General features: G+C 38.0%; 1 protein-coding gene across 1 annotated transcript in view; it reads left to right on the forward strand.

The window, feature by feature from the left end:
- csmd3b (CUB and Sushi multiple domains 3b) overlaps window positions 1-20,551 on the forward strand; it is a gene marked incomplete in the record, with an annotated part of 423,353 nt that overhangs the window by 2,252 nt on the left and 400,550 nt on the right.

Below are 20,551 nucleotides of genomic sequence, written 5' to 3' on the forward strand. Positions count from 1 at the left end.
GGGGGGCTCTTACCCTCTTTTTCCTGGTTTGCTCCCCTCTTCAGTTTCTTCCTCTCTCTCTCCCCCATCTCCCCCTTCAATACAGCCATTGAGCTGGTAGCCAATAAATATTCTTGCGGTAGCTCTTGGGCTGTGGCAGCGAACGTGAGTTGCTTATGCCAAAGTGTGTGTCTGAGTGTGTGTATGGGGGGGCAACGTGAGTTGTTTATAGTGATGAGGCCCAAGCCTTACGCAGCACTCTGTCCCTAAATCTCCACCAGCATTCCCATTTATTCTCTTTTATTGTGTGTCAGTCAAAATATGTTATATAATGGTAGTATCTCCCCATTTCTCTATAGCACACACACTCTTTTTGTCCTTGTACTCCTTCTTTCCCCTCCCCTCAACATCCTCACTTGATTGAAATAAATTGGTTTATCTATAAGCCAGCTCAGCATATTTTTATTTTTTTATTTATGTTTTTTGTGCATCTTTATCTCCTCCTTGTTCCTGAACTTGCCATGTTCTTGCTACCAACTCCCAACATTTCCCGTCAGAAGCCCTTGGACTTACATCAAAGCACCCATGGTCTGATGTGGCTGACAACTCCTTAACATCATTTTGCATAAATTTTCAGTTCACAGGCTATTATGATTTATATCAGCCCTTGTACAGACTGTGCCTTTAAATCAAAGACGCACTACAATTTGGAGGTTCATATCTGACACAAAAATTCAATTTAATATTTTTTTGTAAAGACCCACTTAGCATATCATGTTCACTATATATGAAAAAAATTCAGCTTAAAATCTGAGTATTTCTTTGTTAAAATTGTTGAGAATCAGGAGCAGACAAAAAATTCTGATGCATCTGCTTGTTGATGTCTAGATCCATGTATGTCTTCGTTTTTTTGTATGGCTCACCATTTTTGCTGCACCTGCAATTGGTTCATAAGCTATTGGGATGATGGGAATTGAGGGCAGGCTAACTATGATGTAAAAGACCCGCCCACAAGTCAGAGGAAAATTTTCTAAAAATATGTTATAGAAAACTACTTTTTAAAATTTTGCCTAAAAAATACATAATTGCAATTAAAATATTACCAATAACACTTAGTGGGACTTTAAACAACTTAAATAGGTTTATAACAGACACAACTCTATCCTTTGGCAGGGTGATCCTCAAACTCATTTCGATTGTCATGATGTCATCCGACATGGGTGTCATCACTTTGACATCTTTCATATATTTTTGTCCATAACACTAAAAAAAAAAAAAACATTCTACCTGTTTATTTTAGGATATTTCACTGGTTCTGAACATAAGTATTAGAGAAAAACGGCCTGCAGATTTGAGTCAGCACAGACTACACCTACACACTAGAATGACAGTCTTTGAACAAAAACTATGCAATCACCATGGCTTGTAGAGATGCAAATAAAGGAAAAGGATAAAAGGGATAAGAAGAGACAAGTGAAAATCTGAACGTCTACCTGTAGATCTGAAGCATTGATTTTAATTGGTGGTAAGTGATGTCTTCTATGACGTTAGGCACAAATCTAAAGGAGCTTTGGAACTCTCACCTATCAATCAGAAAAATGCATGAAAGTGTTTCGAATTCAGGAAAACATTTTTTTCCTAATTTAAGATGAGAATCAAAGGAAAATATTGTAATTCAAGCACATTTAACCTACAACATCAACACAAAAGTTGTAGCAAAAAACGGATTTTCTTAAGGTAGGCCAGATTGTTGGTAACATTACAGATGTGAAGCAGAGCCATCAAATCTTCCAAGATTAGTGCAGTCTGAAAAGTTTGCTCTACTGGAAAGTAAAGCCTTAGTCACATTGGAGTTGGAGGGTCTTAGAAAGAAGCAGTTGCATTTTAAGGGTTTGTCGTACAGTTTTCTTTAGTCATCTCAAGGGAAATAGTTGAAAATGGAACGTACAATTGTCGTGCATATGGTAAGTGTGTTTTGAAGAATAATGTAATTCACAGATACTTATGAAGTACAGGTGATGCAGTCTGTACATCAAACTCTAGTTCGTAAGGGGCAAAAACCTGGCTTCTTAGTGAGTGCGTGCAAATGCTGCACGGATTGGATGTACATGGGATACAAAAGTGCTCAGGACTTCATGTGAACACCACTTACTGTCTCCTGGTGCAGGGTTTTGGAGGTTGAAAAAAATGAAAAATCCTTACAACACACCTGCGTCTCACTTACTTACTCTTATTTACTTTATCCTTTCGTGTTGTCCAAGTGTTTGCTATGACCTGCCATCTGCAGAATACTTGTAGAAAAAAGTGCGTACAAACAGTTTTGCTCTATGGGTTTCCCAAGCAGACTATGACCTTGATAATTGGTACGGGCAACTGGTCACCCGAAACAGGTTTGCCCATCCGCTGACAACACATATCTACTAATAAAGGCAATTGTGGCTAAGGCATAACCAATTATTGTTTGGACATAGAACTCTAATTTTACAGTAGTCTTGATAGTAAAGTAAGACAATCTTATCATCTATGACATAAAGACTGTGAAGTTGCATCTTTGCTAGAATTCATGGTTTTAATTAAAGTCTTAATTCTGCTTTAGACTTTTTATTAAAAGTCTTATAAGAAGTCCTTTAAAAAGAGAAGATTATAAAACCCTTCAGCAATTCTGCACAATTTAAAGTCCACCTAAAAAGAAAGACTTGAATAATGATCATTTGTTTGCCTCAATGATCTAGTTTTTTTCATCTAAAATCTCCATTTCAACCCTTTTATCTTTTCCACTCTCAGCTTAAACTCCACTTCTCCTCTCCTACCCCCTAATGTTCTTGCTCCGGTGTTTTTCCTCTTCTCTTCCATTTTTTCCTCTCTGCTGTCATGCCTCCCTACCTCATTTCATCTGTCAGCTCTGTCCTGTGGCTCCCAAGGCTTAATTTACCCAGCAAACATGCACGTGGAACCATCCCACACACATACTTACACCTTTCTGCCATCTCTCAGAACTAAATGTATTCCACTTAGTGTGTCAGAATGAGAGGCAGGACTGCGTTCAACCTGTAAACCTGCACATTTGCATCAAATTCTTTTCTCAAGCTCTTTCCCAGCCCCGTGTCTTTAATATAATCTCAACGCAGTTTTACAGACAGCATATGGCTCTTTGGCAGCACAAAATCAAAGGTTCAACAAAGAACAATCAAAGAGGACTTCTCATTAGTCAGACAGCCAGGTAATCTAGCTCTGGTCGTCAATGAAGAGAAGGATTGCCACTGCTTCGGCTTGAGGCTAGTCTTCAGCATGTGGCCGTGCAATTAACCTAGAAGGATAAAAATACTTAATTTAATTTATATTGATGAACCATGAAAAGGCAGTTCTTTGTTCTTGCAACATGGGCTAAATTGAAATTTAATCATAATCCCCTGGTAGCGTCAAGTAATTTAATGCTAGTCATCAGTGTTAAATTGCACAAGCTGCCAGGCACCGCAACACACTTCTTTAACCGGTGTTTTACCCCGCCACTGAATACCAGAGATGGATTGGGGCAGTTGGCAACCCTGATGCTGATCATTGGTAACTGATTGATGCTTTCCATTACCATGGCACAGATAATCATTTGTCTGGGCTAGTTACTGGTTGAGCACTTTGGTCATCACTCTCCCGACTGTCAGTTGTCCATTGATATTCTGCATACAACTGATACAGTTTGTGGCTGGCAAGCATTTTGTCTTTCTCACACACATGCATTTGGACAATTAGCACACTGTGTGCACTCCGCAGCCCGGCGAGTAATCTCACACTAAGCATTAGCACAGCACAGGCTCTCTAACGCACATTTAATCCTGTGGCTTATGGTGGGTTTCTTGGGGAGAAAGACGTGTCTGTCGCAGAGTCAGCCTCTTGATCACATAAATACTTTGACTCAGAGGGAGTCAGGAAAAAAAGGGGGGAAGAGCAGGGCAGCTGAGACTTAGGAAGTCATGCAGCGATGTTAAAGGGGTGTTGAAACACCCCCCAACTTTGATATTGATAACTCCTAATCCCCGTCTTCCAACATTTTTCTTTGCTTCTGTCTTTGTTTTTTATCAGTTTGGCATTGTTATCCATCCTGTCCTCATTTGACCAACCTTTAATTGCACTTGCATGATACCCTCAATCTGACTTTACTCCTATCTCTGCATTAACCACCAAAACAATTTACTGCAACACCATGGACTTTCAACCATTGGAGTTAATATAAAATTAACTTTTATTGTCATTTTAACATCAGCCTGTATAATACGCATATCTCAAAAAAGGTAAAGTGTGATAAATGTTTACCTTAACACCTAGTGCTCCCCTTAAGAAGGCAAAAAACTAACTGGACAATTTTTTCAAGGTAGCTCTTGTCCTCCGTGTCCTCTGTACTACACACATCACAAACTGTAGAAGCTGAGCCTAATATGTATTTGTTGTCAACGGTCAGACAGTGAGAAAGACCCCTTGGCATAGTGGAAACTCCACCAAATGGCATTTTGACATATTTGCAAGCTTGCATGGAAGTATGTCTGCACACCTGCCACTAGTTCACCTTCACAGAGACTTTTCAGTGAAACATTGTAACATTGTTCTTGATTGTTGTCCATATTAGTTTTGGCCAATACTACTAGAAAGGAATATCAGTGTTCTTGGTATGTTTCCCCGACATACATCTCCCAATGAGATAAATTGCAGCATATGGGGCAGCCGGGGTACAGAGGTAGAGTTTTCAACCTCTCATTTGAATGTTGCAGGTTTTATTCCCGCTCTGCCACCCCATGTGTTGAAGTGTCCTTGGGCAAGACACTGAATTCCACGTTTCTTCTGGTGGTTATAGGTTGGCGGTGTGTGAATGTGTGTTGGATGCCTGAATGGGACTGTGACTGTAAAGCACTTTGGGTCTTCTAAGAAGGTAGTAAAGCACTATGTAAGAATATATCATTTAAGTTATGATGACTTTTATTTGAATGAAACTGCTGCAGTGAAATGGAAATTATGTAATAGTTGTTTTTTGCTTTTATATTAGTTCACGTATCGTAAGTTATATTGTCATCACAATATTGGTCACCAAAATCACACATCACAAATTTCCCTTATAATTAGAGATGTTATTAAAATGAAGAAATGCAGCTCATAACTTCAAAATTTCAACTTAATTTCTGAGATGATTGTGCTTAAAGATATAAACAAAGAAAACACATTCAGCTCCTCAAGAGACAAAGCATATTGAAAAAGTGACATACAACTGTTATATTTCCTGTTTGGATGCAAGTCCTTTACTGTTCCTCTCTCCAAGAACATCATCAGCTGCTGTTTTCTCCCTGGAGTCATTTAGGCAGGGCTTTCTCCAGCCAACATCAGATGCTGTGTATTTAAGAGAATTTATCGCTGCAGTTTTGCATTCAGTTTATGAGAGAAAACCTGCTTGATTGACTTCAGACTATTTAACCAGGAATTCTTTCTCATAATATACTCAGAGAGATTTGTTTTTGCATTTTTTTTGATAGAGGTGGCCTGGTTCTTTACTAGTCCCCAATTCGGAGGTATTGCAATGGATGCCTTTTTATAAATCTTTGATTTCTGTTTAGCTTAAGTCTTGTTCCCATTTGAACCTTGAGTCTATAATATTGAAATTTAATCCTGTTCTATTCTAAATTGCACATCATTCAGTCGATCGACTATATTTGAGTCAGTAGAAAGAACAGTGTAAGGGATAGCCATACATCTTGTGGAGAGAAAAAAAAAAGATCTTGTCCCTAAAGATGATCTAACAATATTTTTTTGCTCGTGCATCTACTTTTTGTCTATTGATTTTGTGTATAGTTTTCCCTTGTTTATCTTGGGAGTTGTGATCTACAAATAACCTACGACAGACAAAATCAGCAAAGTTATTTTTCAGAAGTATTTTAGATGTTTAAGGCTGTAAAATCCCTCAATGCACACTTTATACACTTTTCTTTCTTTCAAAGTTTAAACCTTCATGGGAAAATATTATCATTGTAGAGCGAAAGCAAATATCTGCTCGTGATCAAGATTTATATACATTTGGAAAGGTAAATGCATTCTCTATAAGAGACACTGTTCAAAGGAAATGGGTTGACGATGCTCTACAGTCAATCAGGAAGCAGAACCCAATGGGCTCTAAAGAGAATTGCAAGCAAAATTGCACTAAAATTAAAATTATTCGCAAAATAGCGAGGTGAACTGCAAAACATTGAGGGAATACTATAAATAAATCCACCAATTATTGGATCCATTCCGGTTTTTTAGGTATTTTTTAATGGTAAAGAGCAATTTTATAAATGTTTCTTTACAAAGCCAAGCAACCACTTAGCAGCAAACATAGCATAAAGCGGAGTTAATGCACTTATCTCAGTGAGCTCCCTAGTTTGAACTATTCAGAGTTATTTTCCGTGTCACCAGGTTTTAGGGGTTTATCTCAAAGACACTAATCGTTCATGCAAGACTTACTTGTGCTTGTGGGCTGACGGTAGCAATGAGTGTAAGCGTGCATGGGTGTTTGGCTCGTTTTTTCTCTGTGACGAACAGGCAAGCTGTCCAGGGTGTACTCTGCCTCTCACCTAATAACAGCTGGGCTGGATGCCAGCCCCCCAATTACACTGGACAGGAAAAAGCAGGTATAGAAAATGGTGTTTGTACTTGTACCTGCAGTATATATGTTAGGAAGTAGTCTATCAAGCACAGGCATAAGCGTTTTTTGGTATGTTAGACATTTTGCTATGCTTTTCGCTGAGGTATTTGCCATTCCACATTCCCCCTACTTCTTTTCTAATACCCTTTTCTTATTCCCTTCCTCCATCCTCTCCTGACCTCCACCTATAATGAATTTGCAATTGCCAACTCTTTTTCACTCCACATTTGCCATCTCTCTTCTTTCCACCTTCATCTTTTTCTTTCCTTCGCTCCCTCCACTCCATGCCTCCATTTTTACTGTATTTGTTATAAGTGTCAAATGGAAAAGATGCTTGCATGCAGGGTGCAGCTCAGTCAATCTGTACTGAGAGCTTTTTGCTCATAGCAGGGAACACATTTAATTCCTGCACACAGATTGCCACATAAATAGCGCATTTTTAAATTGCGGCAGAGCCAAATCTACTCATGTGCTTCAGAGTTTTTATTTGCCGGCTATGATTTTTAGAAAGTTTAGCTTGCACACATTGAGCTCTTTCTGCTATCAACAGGCTTGTTAAATTGAAAGAAGAGTTAATTTTGCTAAGCAAATTGGAATGGAGACTGCGCTCCAGATAGCAGTTCCAGCTGTTCAAGGGCCCCATGGATCCATAAAGGATTTTTATACACAATTGCTCTTTCCTCCAAGGTCTTTTGGTTTAATGTAAGCAACTGAATGGTGTCAGGAGTGGGATGAATTTAGTCATAATTCATTAAACTGAATGAAAAGTTCTGTGTGGCGGTTTTTCTATGTAATCCAACTGGGAGAAGAAATAATGAAAATGCACTTTGAAAGTTTAATTATATCATTTTTTAAAAAGTAATATAAATGTAAACAATAAAAAAAAAATTAACCGCATAATGAGAAGGTGACATTTAGTACACAAGGGGATTCTGCAGAAATCTGTACCTGTCACATGAACACACACATGGGACTGAAACACTTAGACTAAATCCGTCTTCCATAGCCTCTTTATTATTTCAGAGATAATTAGAAGCAGACATGACACGAGCATGTTGATTAGGTGAGACGGTGCACGCTCATGCACAAACTTCTAAAATGCACAAAAATATGCTGGGCACACTGAGATAGCATGTGTTACCCTGAGGGTGTCACCACAAATGTGTGCTAACGCTCGACAGACACGACAAACACATCGACTGATGAGAAACTAACAAAGACGGCTTCTCAGCTGGTTCTCCTTTTTGATTGATGTGCACCTTTACCAAAAAAAAACAAAACAAAAAAAAACATGTATGACTGCTGGCACAAGATTAAGCAGAACGTGAGAGGAAAAGATTGGTGGACTTACAAACACCCAAGACAGTCAAGGGTCAAGCTCCCAGTAAGTCTTCTTTGGCCGTCCTTGAGAAAGGATACACTTGGGGCTTTAATGACTTTTTGCAACTCTGTGTGCAAAACTGATAGTTGATTTGAACTACTAGACCAGCACAAAAACAGGGCAGGCCTGGGAAGACACCCATAATGAGGTTGTTCGTTATTTTCACAAGAGCAGGCTGTTAATCACAGAAGCTCTGCAGACTAAATCATGGCAAGGTTGTGTCAGCCAAATGAATTTTTTTATTTTCGGTTGTATTTTAACCAAAGTTCTTTTGCATCCTCCTCACTCATACCAACTACTTTCATGTCCTTTTTGACAAATCCATGAATCCCATGTTTGGTCTTCCTCTAGACCTCTATCTTGGCAGATCTAGCTTCAGCATCTTTTACCACATATTCACTGTCTGTCCTTTCATTGTATCCAAACCATTAAAATCATTTTTTTTTCTCCATTTATTTCTACATTCTCAGAGCCGATGACTCTAAACCAACAACATCGCTGGTCTCACTAGTTTTCTGCATATTTTCTTGTATTCTTGCTGACACAGTTTTGTTTAATGCATTCTTACTCCCAACTCGTCATATATGGACGTATGGTTCAGAACCCTTTTGCGTCACTTTTTGACGTTTTGGTTGTTCCCAACTCATTGTTTTTTTGACATGCTAGCTGTTCCCATTAAGTCAAGGGCCCCCTGTGGCGAACTGTGGCCGGTCCAAGGGCGGCTTGGTACTGGGCAACAGACAAGGAAAAAATGCATACGCTAATCAGTGGTCCCCAACCCTCGGGACGCGGACTTGACCGGTACCCTAACCCGGTACTGGTAGCCTAACCTAGTACTGGTTCCGCATCCGTTACTGCTTGCAGTACCGCTTCCCGAGGGTTGGGAATCCATGATTTCATGTAAACAACCAGAATGTCAAAAAACGACGACTTAGGGACACCCAAAACGCGGTCCCGGAGGAAGCCCAAACCATATGTCCATATATGACGAGTTAGGGGTGAGAATGTGTAGTTTTGTCACACATTCCCACATAAAAAACTTTTTCCACCCATGCCAACCTGGTTGCACATACCTCTTCACATCATTCCCACACTTCAATACTTCCACAAGTTTGTTTTCAGAACTAATTGCCTTTCCATTCTACATCATCTTTGATGCCTTCTTCTCTTTATCTGTACAGATCTTTGGAACTTTCTGCTCTATAGCAGATACCTCTTCTACTGTTTGTTCTCTATCATGTTATTCAGTCATCCACTCTTCAAAGCACTACTTCCATCTTACCTTTACACTAGTGGAAACTGTCAATACAACCCTCCCATCCCATAAGTTTCTCTGCTTTGGGAACCTTTACGGATCTACCTTTCACACTTTTCATACAAATCCTCATTTGCCCTTTGTTTGGTGTTTTTCAACTTCCTGTACGTCTGTCTTCATTCCTCTGTGTTTCACTTTTTTCATTGTAAACCCTTTCCTCTTTATAAACTCTAGAACTTCTACAATCCAGCACCAAGTCTTCTTATCTACTTTCTTCATTCTGGATGACACACCAAGTACCTTACCCTCAGTCCCCTGGATCACTTTTAACTGCAGCTGTCCAGTTATCTGGAGGACCCTGACGATCTTTTAGGATATCTTCCAGGACCTTTTTCACCAAAAAAAAAAAAAAAAAAAAAAAAAAATCACTTAGATTTATTTATTAAATAAACTTTCTTAAGTTTTAACTATACATAGGATCATTCCCTTAAAATTGAAAATTAAAATTAAGCTGGATTTCAGGCATGGCAATCTGACTGAGGAGATTTAAGATAAACCAACTCAAACTAACTTTTCTGTTTCTCTTTTCAACTTTTTTTTAAGCATTTCATATGGTTTCAGGAAACACAGCTGTTCAGCAGTTTATTTAGACAAATCTTAGAAAACACAACTACACAGCAGACTGATTAACTATCTATGAAGCCAAGTACGTTCACCCCTGACAGATGGCAGCTTCTCCTCTCCTAAACTCTCTGATGTGTATTAGCATAACTTATAAATGGAAGTTCATGTATTTTTGAACTATAAGAAGTGCCGGAATTGGTTTGGTTAATCTTTTAGGAGGCATCGTGTAAAACAACACATGATCTTTTTTTACTCCTTATAAAAAATGCACAATGTTTCTCAAGTGGGAGATGGAAGGCAGACAGATGAAGTGTTTTTTGTGTAGGTTTGTTGTTCAAATCGGGTGTGAGATAACACTTATGTCCATGTTCTCAGGCAGACATCACAAACACCAATCAAAACCTCAGACTTCTATTGAAAAATTATCAGCTATTACTCAGTCATTCTACTGGGTGTCCCATACGTCTCCATGAATAGGAAAAATAAACATTTACTGACACAAATATTTTTTATTTATATAATATGCTCCGTGTGACAGACATTTTGTTGGGAACATATTGCATTTTTTTTTTATCTTGACAGTAAGTTTTGCTACCTTTTGTTAATATGTTCTAGATCAGGGATAGGCAACTCCAGGTCTCGACGGCCGCAATCCTGCATGTTTTTTTAGCATTTCCTGCTCTGGCATGTTCTCATTTTTTTATAGTTGACACTCACAGTCAATGATTGAAACAAATATCTCTTTACCACATCCTGCTATGCTTATTAAGGTTAAACGTCAAATATTTTTGACTACTTCTTAATTCTCTCACCTGTTCCTCACTACTGCTATGAAAAGATAGCAAAAAAGTTGTTATAATCAGGGCTTCAGATAATTATATTTGTTGTAATCATCGACACTTTCTCCTGTTGTTTTATTGAAGCTTCATAGCCCTGCAGGTGATGAGGTTCTTCTTGAGTAATGATGTATTTCCTGCCTAATTCCTGCGCCTTAGGAGTCTTTTTGTACTCTTGTTCAGTCTCCCTATGTATGTGTTTGTCTTTTTGTGCACAAGATGCCCCTCAATGCATGTGTGTGCTTGTCAGATTTATTCCCAGAGAAGACTTATTTCCCCAGCAGGCCCTGTCAGGCTGTTTCTGGGCGCACTCAGTTCACAGCTGGAGGCAACTACTGTCACCTGCTTACCTAACATCTCAGCTCACTTCTTTTCTCTTCTCCTCTCTCCCCACCCCATTTTTTTTTTTTTTTTTTGCTCACCCCATTCCTGTCATAATATAAATGATCTACTTTCCCCAACACAACAATGGGATTCTTTTTGGGCAACTTCTTCTACAAAACAAGTAAACTGAAAAGAGAATTGGTCCTTTATGGTTGGCAGGAAAATTACTCCCAAGACACTCCAAAGCCAAATGACTGCTCAGGGAATATACAAGTGCCATTTTTGCTGTGGCATTTCAGGGAAAGTCATCTCTAAAACAGCTTTTTTTAAGTATAAAACTGACATGCCTGAGATGTCTTTAGCTCAAAAAATAAAGATATAAAAAAATAGGAATAAAAAAAAAAGAGGCCAAAGAAATGTGATAGGCAACGTAATTATATTTTATACTTTTATTTCCAGGTATCCATATAGAAAACTTAGATGGATACTTAGACTGAAGACTGAGACTTGAGTCCGACATGGAGGGACATGTAACGACTCAGGATTTGACCTCAAGGTCATCGAGACTTGTGTTGAGATTGAAGTTTTGTTCTTTTAGCATTAGTCATATGCAGCTGTATAGCGAGGTGCATATGCATAGGATTCTGGGTTGTCCGGGCCCTTGGAGGGTTGTAGACAGGAGAAGCAAACGTATGTCTTGCTTTCACCTGGAGGCTCATATGACCACCTCCAGGGACATTGTTGAAAATAAATTATACGGTTGTCGTGCGTCTGGGAAGTGTATCATTAATTCTTACAGTAAGGCTACATGTAAGGAGCATGCTCAAAGCAATAAAACAGGCTCCTTGTGCTGTGCATGTGCTTGAGGGGTTAAAACCCTCTGATGTTTCAGTGGTAGCTACACTGTAAAAAGTGAAACATTGGATCAATTAACAAAAGTTTTGTGATTTGTTACATTTGAAAATATTATTTGTTATCAAATTAAAATTTTAAATTGACTAAACCATCAATTAAAATATATTTATGTAAAATATATAATATAAAATATATTATATAATAATATTTGATGAAAGCTTAAGATTTTAAGTGTAACAAATTACAGAAATTTTTTTTAATTGATCCAATGTATACGACCTGTCACCTGCAGCATGCCTGTAGAAAAAATCTGAATGAACATTTTTGTGTTATGGGCTCATCAACAGTCTGCGACCTTGAAATTTTGTGTGGGCCACCCTGTGTGTCCCATACAGGTTTGACCAATTTTCTCTGATAACCCGTATCCACCCAAGCTGTCACTAGGGCTTTAGACACACCACTGTCCGGTTACACAGAAAAGTTCTAAAATGATTTAGCAGTTTTTTTTAGCTAATTTGTGGGACTGTAGAACTGTCTATTGTAGCTTCTCCAGTGGATTTTTCAAAAGTAAAGACTGTTTGTGACAAGAAAACAAAAAACTATAAAGAATGAAAATTTCAGACTTGACTTGAATTTACAGCTAAGGACTTGACTTGAGTTTGATTTGCTAAAAGGGACTCATAACTAGGGCTGCACGGTGGCGCAAGTGGTTAGCGCTCTCGCCTCACAGCGAGAAGGCCCCGGTTCGAATCCCGGCTGGGACCTTTCTGTGTGGAGTTTGCATGTTCTCCCCGTGCATGCGTGGGTTTTCACCGGGGACTCCGGCTTCCTCCCACCGTCCAAAAACATGTTTCATAGGTTAATTGGTGACTCTAAATTGCCCCTAGGTGTGGATGTGAGAGTGGATGTGTGAGTGATTGCGGCCCTGCGACAGACTGGCGACCTGTCCAGGGTGTACCCCGCCTTCGCCCTTCAGTAGCCGGGATAGGCTCCGGCACCCCCGCGACCCCGAAAGGGAAGCAGCGGTCAAGAAGATGGATGGATGGACTCATACCTTTCAAACAAACCAAACAGACTAAACTAATTTTAGTTTTGAAAACCCAAACATCTAACTTTGCTTCTAGGAGTTTTTATTACGAATGGCTGATTCCTGGCTCCATCCCTATTGCAGTATAAAATCTCAGCATGGGGTTGCAGTGGACAGCCTTAAACATTTTGGTCTTTGACCCCGGCCGTCTGTTTCTCTTGCACCCTAACCATGCCCCCTTTCTGCCTGTCTTCTTACTACTCCCGTTCAGGGTTACGGGGTTAGACAGAGACCAGATGCTAAGCCACACGACTGCTGTCACATACATATAGTATCCTCTCATTTTTTATGACCTCACAGACCCTCAAGTCATTTCTCTGCTCTTTCATTTAGTGTTGGAACCGTGGGGATTTCATCATCTTAATAATGCTATACCACTCAAGATAAAGTAAAAATAAAACATGGTTAATGTACTGTTTTTTAAACAGATTAAGCTTAAGCTTTTAATACCAGAAACCTAATTTACTTCATCATAAACACATTTTGCTATTTAAATGTTTGGTTTAGTTGTGAACAAAATATTTAGTATTTAAATATTGAAGGTTAAATACGAGCACTTACCTATTTTATTTTTTCAATTGACTTGAGAAAACTGATCAGATTTATTTTAAATTATTTTTTAAAGTCGTATAATAATCTATACATTAATAAGTATTAATAATATGTTTATAAGCCTTTATGCAACATTCATTAGCATTGTAAATATTTTACTAACACCTCATAAGTGTTAATATGCTGCATATAAAGACATTTATTAGCATCTGTAGATGCCTTATAAATGTCTCATAGATGTTAAACTCCTTATAGAGACCTTTATGTTCATAGTTAGATATTTAGCAAATGTCTTACAAATGTTAAAAAGATGCAAATAAAGACATTTATCAGCATATTAATTATTAGTGATAATATATTACTCAGCGTAACCAATAATATAAATGAATATCAAAACTATTAATTTTTTGTAGAACCTTCATAAGGATGATCTATAATCGATAGAGATCGATAAACCTATCAACTATCTCTTTATTAATAGCATATACTGAGTGTTTTACAGCCTCTCAGTCCAAAGTGTGGCCTATTCCTTGACACCACGAATGACAACTTAGTACGAAATATTTATGATATAACATTGTGTCAAGCCACAAACATACACTTTGAACTTTCGAAACAAGAAGCACATGTATCTAGTACTGATTAATTGACTAATTGTTTTAAAAAGTAACATTAACATTTTTAACAAAATTATGGCAACCTACATGAAATATGTCAACTCTGAACTTTGTCCTACATTAAGACAAATACATTTGTTCAACACTCATCTTGTAATGACTGGCAGACAGTGATACTTGCGTGTATCTCTCAATCAGTATATTCACACTAATAAGTTATTAGTAAGACATTTAGAAAAAACTTATTCCGTTATAAATGCCATATAAAAGTTCATAAAAGTATCACTAATACTTGTTCATGTCTTGTAACTAGATATCTAAGGAATCCAATTATAATGTGTACTTTTTACTTTTCAAAGTGAGTGTTTCCCTTTTACTAAAGAATGATCCAGTTACTAACCCAGTTAAGTTTTAAAGGAACATTTTCAACGCTGCTCCTGACTCTTTTATATGTTTGTGTGCCTTTCTGCTGATTAACAGTGACTGCATTCTGTGCTGTCTCTGCAGTCGGAGAGCACTTGGCATGAGTTTTTTTTTCCCCTGTGAAACATGCAGAATCCTATGTAAGGTGTGCTGGCACACTGCAGCCCTAGACACATAAATTGGTGAGAAACACATGGGATGCTGACACTGAGGAGTGCCAGCATCACAATTTGACATGTTTCACATAAAAAAATTCAGTCTGAGAGTGAGAGATGCAGACTTGTGACAGAGTGGAGATGTGAAGTCTGCAGTTGAACATGTTCAAATACCTGTAAAACCTATGGAACAACAGCGGAAATGAGAAAAAAGATAAATATCTTAGTTAATGTATGCTGGGTCGAGACAGAAATCATTCTTCTGATATTAGCCTAGAAGTATTTAAAGGTTGCTAGCAAAATCACTGCAAAGACCAATACAATTTTGTTCAGAGTCAAAATGTAGACTGAGGAAAAAATACAGATTGGGATCACAAAGTCTTTGGATGCGCTTGAAAAGTATCAAAAATTCACTCTCACATGCATAGCTCGGAAGCAATCTGCTTCTTAAACACTCCCAGAGGGACCAAATTACAGAACTGCCAGACCGTTGTGTAATCGAGTCCATTGGGACTAAGGGGTTATCCCTAATGACCACCTCTAAAAATTTAGCCTTTCACAGCCAATTCATAAAATTGGTAGGAGTGAGTTAAGAATTTCAAAATCTGGTCTTAAGGGTTGTCACTGCAGCAAAGAAATTATCCTTGTTCTATTAGTTTAACTCTACATTTCTGCAATTATTTAAAAATTACATTTCTCTATTTTGCATACTTTGTGCAACATAGTTTCCTTTCAGCAAGTATTTTGTCATAAAAAACGATTTATGTCATTTTGTCAGGTGGTTTTGTTTCCTTGGTAATTCTCTGTGACATTAAATTTTCTGTTGTAACTGAGACTTAAAAGTCCTGATAAAGGACTTAAAACTTGGACATTTAAGAAATGCTGTAACTCTTAAGCATGTTCAAACACATTGCATTGTGGTCTAGAGTTGCTAATGCAGTGAGCATCAAATCAAACTGATTTTACGCAAAGACTTCTGAAAATTTCCTAAAGCACTCGACTTTCATAAATTGGAAAAGAGATGTGAAAAAAAAAGCCTGAAACAAGATTTGAACCACTTGCAACATTTCACACCAAGTGTCATGAATGAGTCCCCTGTCTCCCCCTCTGGCCTTCAGCGAGAACTATCTCCAGAGTTGTAGCACTTCCTGGTTCTACACACTACACTTCCCATCAGCGCCTGCTGTCACTCCCCGGAGCTCCTCAGCTGGTTCTCATCCTTAATCATTCCCAGCAGAGCTCCTCAGCTGGTTCTCATCCTTAATCATTCCCAGCAGTATTTAGTCTGAGCAGTGAGCAGAGCTCAGTGCTTGTCTTGTTTGTGCCACTCTGCCTGCATCTCTGAGCGTTCTCATCCTGATCTGATCTTCTGTATCTTCTGACCCTGCCTTGTCTGCCGCCTGCCCTGACCCTCGCCTGGATACTCACCACTCTGGTTTTCCTCTGATGCCCTCATGCTGATGATTGACCCCTGCCTGCCTGACCCAGATTTAGCTTTGTGGACTTTTAGCTGTGCATCACGCCTATTGCCTGTCTGTGCCAAATAAACCTGCTGCACTTGGATCCAGCCGTCTGCCTGTTTCTGACTCCAAGTCTCTTCCAACTGTAGGTGGAGGACATGCGCTAGTATTGGGTAGCAACGGTCCAGCGTGAACACAAAATGCTAAATGCATGTTTAAGAATGCACATGTCACATGCCCAGTATGGACGTAGATTTAATCTGCAACACTGTAGATGCATCTTTGAGTTTTCATATTAGCATTGCCCTAATATCTTCACAAAAAGCACACAACTCACTGGATAAATATATTTATTCCCTCCAGTAGTGACTAAAACATTATTTAACTTGTGATACTTTTCTACTTAAAGTCTGCATAAGCTTGAAACAATACACTTTTATTCATACTTAGCTTAATGTTCTTACACTAATGCTCTTCTTAATGTAAGTAAAATGCATATGGTCTCATGAATGTGAAGCCTGAAGGTGTGTTTGTGCTTTTTGAGACTCTCCCGTCTTGTGTGTACACGCATCTTCCCAGTGGGAGTTCAAAATCTGGGGCCTTGGTCCTTCACCTACAATAAAATGAATGCTTTTCATACAGAAACGTCCTCCTAGTGTAACATTCTACTCTGTACTAACATAGACTCATGTGCATATCACAATGACACTGTTACTCATAAATATTAATGAAGCTACGGATATCTTCGTTGCTTGGAAAGCTTCCAGTGATACACTTTGTTACTGTTAAATGTGGTACTCCTTTAGATGTTCAGATTGACTAAATATAAGACTGCAGTAAAGTGCTTCCTTGGCAATGAAACGGATGCCTTTTTAGTTTTCCTTAAAAATGTCTCTTTCTCTTTTTGTTTGCAGCAAAGAAACACATTCCAACACAGCTAGTCTCAAAACATGTGTTTGGGAAAAATAGATGCACCATTCGGGAGAATGCTTCATAAAAAATGCAGTGTATAAAGAGGGAAATTTCATTTATACTCATGAAATTTACTCATAAATATTTTAGTTGTGGGGGAGGAAACACAATAATTGTAATCATGGTTCTCCAAAACATAGAACTGAAGGACATAGAAATAACAAGGGTGAGGAAAATTACTTAAATATATAACCTAAAAAAGTACCGTGTCTTATGGATTTTTAGCCACCAAAACAAAAAATAACTAGTTTGAATTGTTTTGAGTGCTCATAGTGCAACTGCATAAAGATGCTTTCACCTTTTGGTTCTAGCTTGTTGGGGGTAAATCAGAGTATAACTTCCCACAAACAAGGGAAGCAAAAAGCTATTCTCAGGTCTACTCTGTGCCAAAATGCCCGGTAGAGGATGAGCTGAAATGAGTTTCTGAGATCAAAAGAAACAGAACGATAAAAGGATAAAAGGGATTGAAAGATAAAAGGGATCGAGTCATTGGATCCGACTTGTGCCTTTATAGAACAGAAATCAACAGAATTAAAATCCATCCAACCACAAGGAACGTCGGACTCTACATACGTCATGAAGGTCACTGTGTTCAAAAGATGTTTTTTTTTGGACTTCACACAACTGATCAGTCTCAGCTTCAACAAAAAAATAGAAAAAAAAATCTGGCAGTTCACAGAAGTCATCAAAGCCAGAGTACACAAAGGATGCTTCTGGCTTCACCGTCTGAGGTTAAAGGAGTATATAAATATGTATTTCTGCTGTTTGTTTTTTTTTTCTCCCAAAAAACAAAAAACAAAAAAACATTTCAAATCAAGTATAAGAAAACAAAGAAATGCTGACAAAGTAATAAAATAAAACCGGTAACTCAAGAGGTAAAGTGTAAGTTTATTGAAAAATGTTTAAAAAAAGTTGTGACTTATGTAATTTTTGATAAAGATATTAAAAAAGTTTTTTTACATTTTAGGACCATTTCAACATAAGAAAAGTCAAATTCAAAGACAAATACAAAAAAAAAAGTTTCCACAAACTGATGAACTTTAGACATGAAGAGTCTTATTTAGAGGACTAAAGTACATAAATTAGACAACATTGCTTAAATGTTTTTCCTTAAAGCTGTTCATTCTCATTTATTAGAATTTAACTTCTTTCTGTTGTTTTTTTAAGCTTCGAACTGAGTTCTACTATTATTTTTAGTCACAGTAAACTGCAGACCAGTTACAACATAATGATACTAAAGAGGATTCGTCTTGGATTATTTGGATTACATGCCTTCATTTCTCCAGCTGTCCTCCAAATGAAAGGAATCGCTAATTAGAGTCTGATCAAGTCTCTGAAAAAAACTGCATTTTACACTTTGAGAGAAAATATTCCAAGAAAAGGGTTCACGTTCAATGTACACGTTCAAATTCTGTTACCTCAAAAAAATGTGAGCGTTTAGTTTTTATTCTGATTTAAAGCTATTTTAGCAAAATGGCTTAAGGGCCTTAAAACAAACAAGTGTTCTCGGAAATAAATCTGATCAGTTTGTCTTGTTACCCTCTTTTTAAGAGATTTTTATTTTCAAAGGGTTGGCATCTTACAACCATTGCAGTAGAAATGACAGGTTAGGCTCAGTTTTAGACCATCATTCAGGTGAAGCTCCTGCAGTAGATGGTCAATCTCTGAATGATCTCATGAACCCAGATATAGAGATGTGATTACTGATGCTTCTGTACAGCTTTTCAAAACAAATAAACTTGATCTCTCAACATCATCTGTGTTTTCCATGCATTTAAACAGGATAAACAATAACTTTAGACAGTAGGTCCACCCACATGCATCTGAAGTTTAAAAATACAATTTTGGACAAACGTCAAGCAGCGAATGTGACATGCGTCAAAAGAGTGGCTTCCAGTGCAAATTTGACATTCCAATAGCGTTTTGTGTGAACACAGCATACATACATCCTACAATCATCCATCCATGTAGTTGGAATGATGACTTTGGCTGATTCCTAAAGACCTGGTTCATTCTGGTCTCTTGCTTGAGTTTCTTTGGCACATCTGCAGACAGACAAACAGAACACTTATCCTTTTAAGACAGGCAGAGCTGCAGACACAAATTTAGCAGAATGCTGCATGGTAATATGGTAGGAGAGAATTAGAATGCTGTAGAAACAAACAATGAGAGAGCTGAGGACTGATCACATGAAAGGAACTTGTGTGTTTACAGGGAGTGTTTCCCAAGCTATTAAAAAAAGAGAGAGTTAAAAGTTATAGTCCCTAGTTTCTGTTTACAAAAAATAGCTTGGTTCCCAACTGAGTTACAGCCTTGTAAAATCAACTGGTTACAAGGAGAGAATAATTATTTTGTTTAATCTCTTTTATTAACACTGATGTTTCATTTAGTCAAAAAATACATTTATTTACAGTCCAATTCAATACAATCATGATCAAATTTGGTCAATTTTAGTCCCGTTAGCATAAATAAAATACCAGGTGATATCCTGCAAATATTTTTTTTAATCTTTGGAGACATCCACTGTGGTAAAAGGACAAAACAGCAGTGTTAAAATGCTGACTCCTGTCCCATTGCAGTACAGATAAAAGGCTGGCTGGTTCTTATGATCACTTGAGCTGCCATATTAGAGTGTCTAAGTCCCCAACTCAAGCTAAAGCGGCATCAACGAAATGAATCTAAAAAGAAAATTCTCCCTTAGTTATAACTTTTGAAAGGAGTACCAGGTTTACCAGGGTCTAATAATGACTTGTTTTGTTTGTTTCAGATAAAGTTCTATGTTTTTTAGTCTTTTAGCTTCTCCCTTAAGGGTTTTCCACAGTGAGTCATCCACATGATTTGTTCATTTGGTCAAGGGGGAGCAGTCTAGGGAAAGATGCACAGACTTTCCTCCATCAGGCCACTTCCTCAAGCTCTTCCTGGGAATGCAGAGGTGTTGAGGGATGTAGTCTCCCCAGCATGTCCTGGGTGTTTTCTGGACTATGCAGATTCCCCATTAATCCAAATGAAAGCTAAATTGAAGAGATATTAACTACCTTGTTAATTCCTACCAGGACTCAGACTGCATAATCACATTTCCTATTTTATGATATTATTGAGCCAGAGTTATGCTGTACATTCATCTGTTCCACTTTGTGTAACTGCGAAACGGAAATGGTCTTCAAGTTTGGAGCAATTTTTCCCCCTTTCGGTGGCCACTCTCTATTCTTTTTCACTTCATGTAGTATTTTTCAAGTTGACATGGGGTTAAGTGTTTTGACCGTGGAGACATTGTGGTTTAGATACCCAAGGCTAGGGAAATTAAACCTTCATTTTTCTGATTAGTAGATAACTACTACTCAAAAGTATTGCTATGCACTGTTGGAGAATTGCA

Source organism: Oryzias melastigma, linkage group LG11 (assembly GCF_002922805.2).
Source record: "Oryzias melastigma strain HK-1 linkage group LG11, ASM292280v2, whole genome shotgun sequence".
Lineage (NCBI taxonomy): Eukaryota > Metazoa > Chordata > Actinopteri > Beloniformes > Adrianichthyidae > Oryzias > Oryzias melastigma.